The sequence below is a fragment of the Entelurus aequoreus genome, linkage group LG06 (genome assembly GCF_033978785.1).
Source record: "Entelurus aequoreus isolate RoL-2023_Sb linkage group LG06, RoL_Eaeq_v1.1, whole genome shotgun sequence".
Lineage (NCBI taxonomy): Eukaryota > Metazoa > Chordata > Actinopteri > Syngnathiformes > Syngnathidae > Entelurus > Entelurus aequoreus.
Genome location: NC_084736.1, coordinates 36,750,726 through 36,761,854, shown reverse-complemented (window position 1 = coordinate 36,761,854; position 11,129 = coordinate 36,750,726). Strand labels below are relative to the sequence as shown.

At 43.8% G+C, this 11,129-nt stretch overlaps 1 protein-coding gene across 4 annotated transcripts in view; it reads left to right on the top strand.

Annotated features, from left to right (window-relative positions):
- The first annotated feature begins 8,063 nt into the window (after positions 1-8,063).
- The window catches only part of wdfy3 (WD repeat and FYVE domain containing 3), a 202,441-nt gene continuing 199,375 nt past the window's right edge, over positions 8,064-11,129 (top strand). For all 4 annotated transcript variants that reach the window (XM_062050680.1, XM_062050679.1, XM_062050678.1 and 1 more), the window contains exon 1: positions 8,064-8,316. The gene's annotated coding sequence lies outside the window, so the exon portion shown is untranslated. The remainder of the gene's footprint in view (positions 8,317-11,129) is intronic.

Below are 11,129 nucleotides of genomic sequence, written 5' to 3'. Positions count from 1 at the left end.
ACAATTTATTACATATGCCAGGAACACAACTAGCTTGTCCATGGAAATTCCTGTATTTGCTGCCTCTTGTTTTTTATTACTTGAACTATTCTCACTTCTGTCTTGTTCTGCACTTTCTTGATTTCTTACTTTAACTGCCTCTGCGTATGTAATATTTATTTCTACTCTGATTTGCTATACTTCTGTTGCCTGTTTCCTAATGACACATCCCCCATACGCTTTCCTTGTGATTCCCGCCACAGTTACAACACTTGAGCTGTTCATGACTTTCACATTGTCCATAATCATGCTCCCCTCCACACCTTCCACATCTCAACTTAGCATGACACACACTAGCTATGTGCCCATAGTGTTGGCACTTGAAACAGCGTACTGGGGGTGGGACGTAAGCTCTAACGTAAAAGCTTAAAAACCCAATCATAATTCTTTCCGGTAGGACTTCCTCTACAAACTGTACTAGCACAGATTCGCTCTCTGTCTTTTCTCCGTTTCTAAATGCCATCATTCTCGTCATCATTGTGACAGTTCCCCCTTTTATTTCTCTTTTCAAATCATCTAAATTTTCACCTCTTGGGATTCCTGTCACGACTCCTCTTGCCCCCTTTCGTTCTCCCACTTCGATTTGTTCCTTTATTATCTTGTTGCACAGCTTTTGCAGCCTTTGTTCTTTTGCTCTCCATTTTTACATTCAATCAAAAGCCGTCCGTCCCTGAGCACCTTCGCTATCTCCCCCTCTCCAATGTCCTTCTTTAACCCCTTAACTAGTGTCATCAAACTAATGTCATTCATGTCTTGACCTGATTTAAACGTACATATATGATCTTGTAATTATCTTCCATAACCTTTTTCCTCATGGGCAGTACGGTGGAACAGGGGTTAGTGCATGTGCCTCACAAAAAATTTGAAGTTTTGACTCATTGTCAACAAGCTAATAATAATAATAATAACTGCTATAGTGGCCGCAACATTAATGCTGCCACAACGATGACTCTTGCTGACCTACTGCCTTCGGTAATGGCACCATTCCCAAATTATGTCGACTCTATTGATAACCTTACTAACAACTTTGACGATGCCCTGCGCAAAATTATTGATAGTATAGCACAGCTAAAGCAAAAAAGGGCCCCTAAGAGGCGCACCCCATGGTTTACAGAAGAAATTAGAGCTCATAAATTATCATGTAGAAAGCTGGAACGCAAATGGCGCGCGACTAAACTTGAGGTTTTCCATCAAGCATGGAATGATAGTTTAATAACTTATAAACGCATGCTTACCTTAGCTAAAGCTAAATACTACTCAAATCTCATCCGCCTCAACAAAAACGATCCTAAATTTCTGTTTAGTACAGTAGCATCGCTAACCCAACAAGGGACTCCTCCCAGTAGCTCCACCCACTCGGCAGATGACTTTATGAATTTCTTTAATAAGAAAATTGAACTCATTAGAAAGGAGATTAAAGACAACGCATCCCAGCTACAACTGGGTTCTATTAACACAAATACGACTGTATATCATCATCGGCGGTCACTCGAAACGAGTATGACTGTCCTATATGGAGGACGCCTGTGCGTGGAATCTTTTAATGTGGGGAGACTGGTGCACGGTCAGCCACCACACAGTCCTTGGCATTGAGCGGGCCAGGGTCCAGTGGCATGGAGACCAAGACGACTGGGGACCCGTCTTTGCTGCAGCCTTCATCCGCCTTCCCAGCCGTTGTGGTGAATTCCGCTGCCGCCATCTTCCGCCTGGTCCACCGTTGAGGCGGTTTTCACTATTCGCCCATAGCTGGGGTTATTTACCCATAGCTGGGACAGGGGTTGACTGGGCACCAGGGCATGTCCACACACCGGTGGGCCTGCATGCCCCGTCTCTGGGGCCCCCTGCTGCTCCGAGATCCCGTACAACTTAGCCTGGAACCGCGAGGTTCCAGTTACCGTGTGTGGCCACGAGGAGGCATGTACGAGTCTTGACAATGGAGAGGCTATGTACCGGCTGAGGAGGCTTATGCACTCGGCTCCTCTTTTCGCCCTCTGAGACAGAGGGCTAGCCGGCGGCACTAGCTGAAAGCAATGAGTATCAGGCAGAAGCAGCATGCAGCATAGCAAGCAAAAGCGGCATGCAGCATGCACTAACTACAGGTACTACTACTCCAAGGCTACTGCACTAGACGCATCACATCGCCCTGTGCGATGTTTTCTGCACACACACACTACGACTGTATATACGACGGATACCGCCCTCCAAAATAGTCTCTCTATTTTTGATAAAATAATATTAGAGGAATTATTACAGCGTGTAAGTGGGATAAAACAAACAACATGTTTACTTGACCCACTTCCTGGGAAACTTATCAAGGAACTGTTTGTATTATTAGGTCCATCAGTGTTAAATATTATAAACTTATCACTTTCCTCCGGCACTGTTCCCCTAGCGTTCAAAAAAGCGGTTATTCATCCTCTGCTCAAAAGACCTAACCTCGATCCTGACCTCATGGTAAACTACCGACCGGTCTCCCACCTTCCGTTTATTTCGAAAATTCTCGAAAAAATTGTTGCACAGCAGCTAAATGAACACTTAGTGACTAACAATCTCTGTGAACCTTTTCAATCCGGTTTCAGGGCAAATCACTCTACGGAGACAGCCCTCGCAAAAATGACTAATGATATATTGCTAACGATGGATTCTGATGCGTCATCTATGTTGCTGCTTCTTGATCTTAGCGCCGCTTTCGATACCGTCAATCATAATATTTTATTAGAGCGTATCAAAACACGTGTTGGTATGTCAGACTTAGCCTTGTCGTGGTTTAACTCTTATCTTACTGACAGGATGCAGTGCGTCTCCCATAACAATGTGACCTCGGACTATGTCAAGGTAACGTGCGGAGTTCCCCAGGGTTCGGTTCTTGGCCCTGCACTCTTTAGTATTTACATGCTGCCGCTGGGTGACATCATACGCAAATACGGTGTTAGCTTTCACTGTTATGCTGATGACACCCAACTCTACATGCCCCTAAAGCTGACCAACACGCCGGATTGTAGTCAGCTGGAGGCGTGTCTTAATGAAATTAAACAATGGATGTCCGCTAACTTTTTGCAACTCAACGCTAAGAAAACGGAAATGCTGATTATCGGTCCTGCTAGACACCGACATCTATTTAATAATACCACCTTAACATTTGACAACCAAACAATTACACAAGGCGACTCGGTAAAGAATCTGGGTATTATCTTCAACCCAACTCTCTCGTTTGAGTCACACATTAAGAGTGTTACTAAAACGGCCTTCTTTCATCTCCGTAATATCGTTAAAATTCGTTCCATTTTGTCCACTAGCGACGCTGAGATCATTATTCATGCGTTCGTTACGTCTCGTCTCGATTACTGTAACGTATTATTTTCGGGTCTCCCTATGTCTAGCATTAAAAGATTACAGTTGGTACAAAATGCAGCTGCTAGACTTTTGACAAAAACAAGAAAGTTTGATCATATTACGCTATACTGGCTCACCTGCACTGGCTTCCTGTGCACTTAAGATGCGACTTTAAGATTTTACTACTTACGTATAAAATACTACACGGTTTAGCTCCAGCCTATCTCGCCGATTGTATTGTACCATATGTCCCGACAAGAAATCTGCGTTCAAAGAACTCCGGCTTATTAGTGATTCCCAGAGCCCAAAAAAAGTCTGTGGGCTATAGAGCGTTTTCTATTCGGGCTCCAGTACTCTGGAATGCCCTCCCGGTAACAGTTAGAGATGCTACCTCAGTAGAAGCATTTAAGTCCCATCTTAAAACTCATTTGTATACTCTAGCCTTTAAATAGACCCCCTTTTTAGACTGGTTGATCTGCCGTTTCTTTTCTTCTCTCCTCTGCAATTTTAGTGGTAGTAAAAAATAAAAAAATATATATATATATTTTTTTGTCATAAAGAAATACAATCATGTGTGCTTACGGACTGTATCCCTGCAGACTGTATTGATATATAATGTATATATTGTGTTTTTTATGTTGATTTAATTAAAAAAAAAATAATAAAAAATATTTTTTTTATTTCTTGTGCGGCTGCGGCCCGGTACCCTTGGGAGGGGGAGTTGCACAGGTCCGGTGGCCATGGATGAAGTGCTGGCTGTCCAGAGTCGGGACCCCGGGTGGACCGCTAGCCTGTGCATCGGTTGGGGACATCTCTGCGCTGCTGACCCGTCTCCGCTCGGGACGGTTTCCTGCTGGCCCAACTATGGACTGGACTCTGGCTTATGTGTTGGATCCACTGTGGACTGGACTTTCACAATATTATGTCAGACCCACTCGACATCCATTGCTTTCGGTCTCCCCTGGAGGGGGGGGGGTTACCCACATATGCGGTCCTCTCCAAGGTTTCTCATAGTCATTCACACCGACGTCCCACTAGGGTGAGTTTTTCCTTGCCCGTATGTGGGCTCTGTACCGAGGATGTCGTTGTGGCTTGTGCAGCCCTTTGAGACACTTGTGATTTAGGGCTTAATAAATAAACATTAATTGATTGACAATACGAAGGTCCTGAGTAGTCCTGAGTTCAATCCCGGGCTCGGGATCTTTCTGTGTGGAGTTTGCATGTTCTCCCCGTGACTGCGTGGGTTCCCTCCGGGTACTCCGGCTTCCTCCCACCACCAAAAAAATGCACCTGGGGATAGGTTGTTTGGCAACACTAAATTTGCCCTAGTGTGTGAATGTGAGTGTGAATGTTGTCTGTCTATCTGTGTTGGCCCTGCGATGAGGTGGCGACTTGTCCAGGGTGTACCCAGCCTTCCGCCTGAATGCAGCTGAGATGGGCTCCAGCACCCCCCGCGACCCCAAAAAGGGACAAGCTGTAAAAAATGGATGGATGGAACCTTTTTCCTCTTTTCTACTCCTTCATCTTCTTCGTGTATTCTTTTAGCACTCGACTTTCCTTCATGCCCTCCTCTCCCCTTCTTTCCTCTCGCCCCTTTAGTCCTGTCCATGTCCATACCTTCCTCATACATCCCGTCACTATCCCCTTCCATCTCAATCCAGTCACAAAACAGTTTATGCACAACCGCCAAAAGATTTAAAGGCCTACTGAAACCCACTACTACCGACCACTCAGTCTGATAGTTTATATATCAATGAGGAAATCTTAACATTGCAACACATGCCAATACGGCCGGGTTAACTTATGAAGTGCAATTTTAAATTTCCCGCCACACTTCCGGTTGAAAACGTTTTATTATGCTGACGTATGCGTGTGACGTCAGGAGGGCAAGGGAAGTATTCGGAGCCCGTAGAATCCTATACAAAAAGCTTTGTTTTCATTTCATAATTCCACAGTATTCTGGACATCTGTGTTGGTGAATCTTTTGCAATTTGTTTAAAGGCCTACTGAAATGAATTTTTTTTATTTAAACGGGGATAGCAGATCCATTCTATGTGTCATACTTGATCATTTTGCGATATTGCCATATTTTTGCTGAAACGTCGATAAAGTTCGCAACTTTTGGTCTCTGATTAAAAAAAACCTTGCCCCTACCGGAAGTAGCGTGACATTGTCAGTTGTTCACTCCCTCATATTTTCCTATTGTTTTCAACGCAGCTAGAGCTATTCGGACCATTACCCCATTAATTTGAGCGAGGATGAAAGATTCGTGGACGAGGAACGTTAGAGTGACGGACTAGAATGCAGTGAAATACATATTTTTTTTCGCTCTGACCGTAACTTAGGTACAAGCTGGCTCATTGGATTCCACACTCTCTCCTTTTTCTATTGTGGATCACGGATTTGTATTTTAAACCACCTCGGATACTATATCCTCTTGAAAATGAGAGTCGAGAACGCGAAATGGACATTCAGTGCCTTTTATCTCCACGACAATACATCGACGAAGCTCATGCTAATTACCATGAGCTAACGTGATAGCATCTGTCTCAAATGCAGATAGAAACAAAATAAATAAATCCCTGACTGGAAGGATAGACAGAAGATCAACAATACTATTAAACCATGTACATGTAACTACACGGTTAATAGATCTCAGCCTGGCAAAGCTTAACAATGCTGTTGCTAACGACGCTAAGGCTGACTTAGCAACTTAGCAACCGGACTTCACAGAGTTATGATAAAAACATAAAAACATTAGCGCTCCACCTACGCCAGCCAGCCATCAACTGCCAAGCTCATCAACACCCGTGCTCACCTGCGTTCCAGCGATCGACGGCGCGACGAAGGACTTCACCCGATCATCCGTGCGGTGGCCGGTTAGCATCGGCTAGCGCGTCTGCTATCCAAGTGAGTAATCCTTGTTGTGTTGCTACAGCCAGCCGCTACACCGACCCACCTACAACGTTCTTCTTTGCAGCCTCCATTGTTCATTAAACAAATTGCAAAAGATTCACCAACACAGATGTCCAGAATACTGTGGAATTATGAAATGAAAACAGAGCTTTTTTGTATTGTATTCAATGGGGAAGGCATACCTCTGTTTCCCGGGCTACGTCACACGCATACGTCATCCTCCGAAGGCTTTTTCAACCGGAAGTGTGGCGGGAAATTTAAAATTGCTCTTTATAAGTTAACCCGGCCGTATTGGCATGTGTTGCAATGTTAAGATTTCATCATTGATATATAAACTATCAGACTGCGTGGTCGGTAGTAGTGGGTTTCAGTGGGCCTTTAATGAACAATGGAGACTGCAAAGAAGAACGTTGTAGGTGGGATCGGTGTATTAGCGGCTGGCTGTAGCAACACAACAAGGACTACTTACTTGGATAGCAGACACCTAGCCGATGCTAGCCGCCAACCCCACGGATGATCGGGTGAAGTCCTTCGTCGCGCAGTCGATTGCTGGAACGCAGGTGAGCACGGGTGTTGATGAGCAGATGAGGGCTGGCTGGCGTAGGTGGAGCGCTAATGTTTTTATCATAGCTCTGTGAGGTCCGGTTGCTAAGTCAGCGTCGTTAGCAAAAGCATTGTTAAGCTTTGCCAGGCTGAGAATTATTAACCGTGTAGTTACATGTCCATGGTTTAATAGTATTGTTGATCTTCTGTCTATCCTTCCAGTCAGGGATTTATGTATTTTGTTTCTATCTGCATTTGAGAACGATGCTCTTACGTTAGCTCAGTAGCTAAGTGTGTCACCGATGTATTGTCGTGGAGATAAAAGTCACTGTGAATGTCCATTTCGCGTGCTCGACTCTCATTTTCAAGAGGATATAGTATCCGAGGTGGTTTAAAATACAAATCCGTGATCCACAATAGAAAAAGGAGAGAGTGTGGAATCCAATGAGCCAGCTTGTACCTAAGTTACAGTCAGAGCGAAAAAAGATACGTCCATCACTGCCTCTCTAGTCCTTCACTCTAACGTTCCTCATCCACGAATCTTTCATCCTCGCTCAAATTAATGGGGTAATCGTCGCTTTGTCGCTCCGAATCTCTCTCGCTCCATTGTAAACAAAGGGGAATTGTGAGGAATATTACCTCCTGTGACGTCACGCTACTTCCGGTACAGGCAAGGCTTTTTTTTATCAGCGAGCAAAAGTTGCGAACTTTATCGTCGATTTTCTCTACTAAATCCTTTCAGCAAAAATATGGCAATATCGCGAAATGATCAAGTATGACACATAGAATGGATCTGCTATTCCCGTTTAAATTAAAAAAATTCATTTCAGTAGGCCTTTAAGACACGCTCACTGTCAGCCACCGCTCCTTCTCCTCACAATGTTGGTGGTGTCTGCTTCCGTTCCTCCGCTAGATGTCAGCGGTGTTCCTTACAATGTTGTCCGGGTGGTGTCTTCTTCTGTTCCTCCACTAGATGTCAAGTGTGTTCCTCACAATGTTGTCCGAGTGGTGTCTTCTTCTGTTCCTCCGCTAGATGTCAGCGGTGTTCCTCACAATGTTGTCCGGTGGTGTCTTCTTCTGTTCCTCCGCTAGATGTCAGCGGTGTTCCTCACTATGTTGTCCGGGTGGTGTCTTCTTCTGTTCCTCCGCTAGATGTCAGCGGTGTTCCTCACAATGTTGTCCGGTGGTGTCTTCTTCTGTCCCTCCGCTAGATGTCAGCGGTGTTCCTCACAATGTTGTCCGGGCTGCTGGGCTCCACAGGAGGATGCTCGCGGTCAGGACGTTGCCGGGACGATCCTTGCTATTATGTGGATGTCGAGGGGAGAAAAATGGCTACCGGCGATGAAGGAGAAGAGGGTGTCGCGATCACTTGTGGACTAACACGTCGAATGTAACCTATGGATGGACACGGAGGGCCCCGCCTGGAGCTAACCTACGCAGTGTGTCATAGCGGGCTGAGTGTTGAGCTGTGACCGCTGCTGGCTGGTAGGTTCTAGGCTACATGGAGCTTAGCTAGCACTTAGCATCGACACAAGTGTTTAATCTCGTCCCTTTCTGAAGGCAGCTCGCCTACAAAGTGTTGTGTTTCACGGACAGAAGAGTCCTCTTGCGTCGTCTTTCTGCTAAATGTCACACTTTAGCCGGAGTCGTGCTGCAGATGCTGCGAGGCTGCTAGCTAACGGACCTCTTTCATGCTAACTAACTACCCTTCATGCTAACTAACTACCCTCCATGCTAACTAACTACCCTTCATGTTAACTAACGACCATCCATGCTAACTAACTACCCTTAAAGCTAACTAACTACCTTTCATTGTTAACTAACGACCCTTCATGCTAACTAACTATCATCAATTGTTAACTAACTACCCTTCATGCTAACTAACTATCATCAATTGTTAACTAACTACCCTTCATTGCTAACTAACTACATGTACCGTCGCAGGGGTGACTCGGTTTATTTTATTAATTATCTATGGTCTTGTAGTTTGTCTCTGGATGCGGGCTGCTTACTCAACCAGAACCAGAACTGAGCCCAGTCATGTTTTCTTCATATGTCCTCCAGTACAAACACATCTAGTACTTATTTTATGTTATATTAGGTGTTACACTCTTAAAGTGTTACATGTGTAACGCAAACATAATATTTTCCTATGTCCTCCTGTACAACACACTTAATATTTATTTATTTGATGTTACACTCATGTAACAAGCATAATATTTTCAAATGTCCTCTGTACAACAAATATGTCTTTGGTGTTACATGCATGATTTACTGTATGCATTATACATGTAATACCAACACATGATGTTTTTATTATTTTATGTGTTACTTGTGTAACACTAATATAGCATTTTCATATTGTCCTCCAGTACAATCAGACCTATTACTAATTTATTTAATGTTACATGCATGATATACTGTTTGCAAGCCTGTTACACTTGTAGCAGTAATACATGACATGTTACAGTATGAAAGCACGGTAACTGTTGTGTAATTGAAACAAAGTGTTACACATGCTGTTACACATATATCAGTAGTGCTTTGGTATGTTTCTAATGAAAGCAAGGTAACGTGTATCACAAACATGAAGTGTTACACATGCTGTTACACATGTATCAGTAGTACATTGGTAAGTTTCTAATGAAAACATGGTAACATGTGCAATAGAAACATGAAGTGTTACACATGTATCAGTAGTACTTTGGTATGTCTCTAATGAAAGCATGGCAACATGTGTAATAGAAACATGAAGTGTTACACATGCTGTTACACGTGTATCAGAAGTACATTGGTAAGTTTCTAATGAAAGCATGGTAACATGTGTAATAGAAACATGAATGGTTACATATGTATCAGTAGTACATTGGTATGTCTCTAATGAAAGCATGGCAACATGTGTAATAGAAACGTGAAGTGTTACACATGCTGTTACACAATGTATCAGTAGTACATTGGTAAATTTCTAGTGAAAGCATGGTAACATGTGTAATAGAGACATGAAGTGTTACACATGTATCAGTAGTACATTGGTCTGTTTCTAATGAAAGCATGGTAACAGGTGTAATAGAAACATGAAGTGTTGCACATATTGCGTTACACGTGTAATACAAACATACTGGTAGTTTATTTGCTGGTAATGAATGATGTGAAGCTATGTTGTTACACATGCAAACTTCGTCCCTGGATGACTCCCACTCCAAGTGTGTGTGTGTGTGTGTGTGTGTGTGTGTGTGTGTGTGTGTGTGTGTGTGTGTGTGTGTGTGTGTGTGTGTGTGTGTGTGTGTGTGTGTGTGTGTGTGTGTGTGTGTGTGTGTGTGTGTGTGTGTGTGTGTGTGTGTGTGTGTCAGTGAGATGGTTGTTGTTTCTGGAGAAGGAGCGGTTGTAATAAAGCAGGAGAGAATAAAAGTTAATTAGCACCAGGGGAACCTCACGCTTGTCACCCGGGCCAGCTGAGCGGCAAAAACATGTTCCATGCTTAGGCGCTGGAGATGTTGTGTGTGTTGTTATTTGACATGAGTTCTTGGTCAAAATTAACCTTTGTATGCTGGTTGTTAAAATCAGTGCAGATTTCATCTGTAATCACTTTGTCACATTTGGAGGGCCCTCAGGTTCTTTGGAACTGGTTTCTCATCTGAATAGTTGAATAATTCAAGGCGCCACTGCTGCAGATATCAGAGCGACTGGCTTCATCCTCTGTCTCTCCGCCGTTGTGAAAACATCCAACCGATATTCAGGACAAATAAGAATGGGAGGTGGTTGCAGAAGAGAGTGGGGCGTGGCCAAGCCCTAAAGGCACCTGATCCAGGTGAGACAAAGTGGCAAACCCAAAAAAAACAAGAGGTAACAAAGCAGAGCTGCAACAGTATCTTCTTACTTGCTTGAGGCCGTGTTGCACTTCCAGAAAGACTTGCTCTACGTATGCCTCACTTAAAGGACCCATATGTAATACTATCATGTCAAGTCATCATTACCATCATTACCTTTTCTTATTACTTGTTATTACAAAGGCGCCTCCCGCAGTTCAAAGCGGTTGCCTAGCAACCAAAAGTTACGGCGAGTTTACAGCTGTTTTAAAGTGATCCCGACGTCGCAGAGTGATATAAGTTGACAGGCTGACACCTCAAATTGATCTCTGAACGGCGCAAGGTACGAAATTGTTGAAAAAAACAAGTTAAAAGTGCCGCAAGTCGCTAAAGAGGTAACTGCCCTTAAGACATAAGAGGCGCTGACGTCAGTGACTGCCGCGGTGCCAAAAGTTAAAGGATTGACTGGAAATACTGATTTGAAGCTGGGCA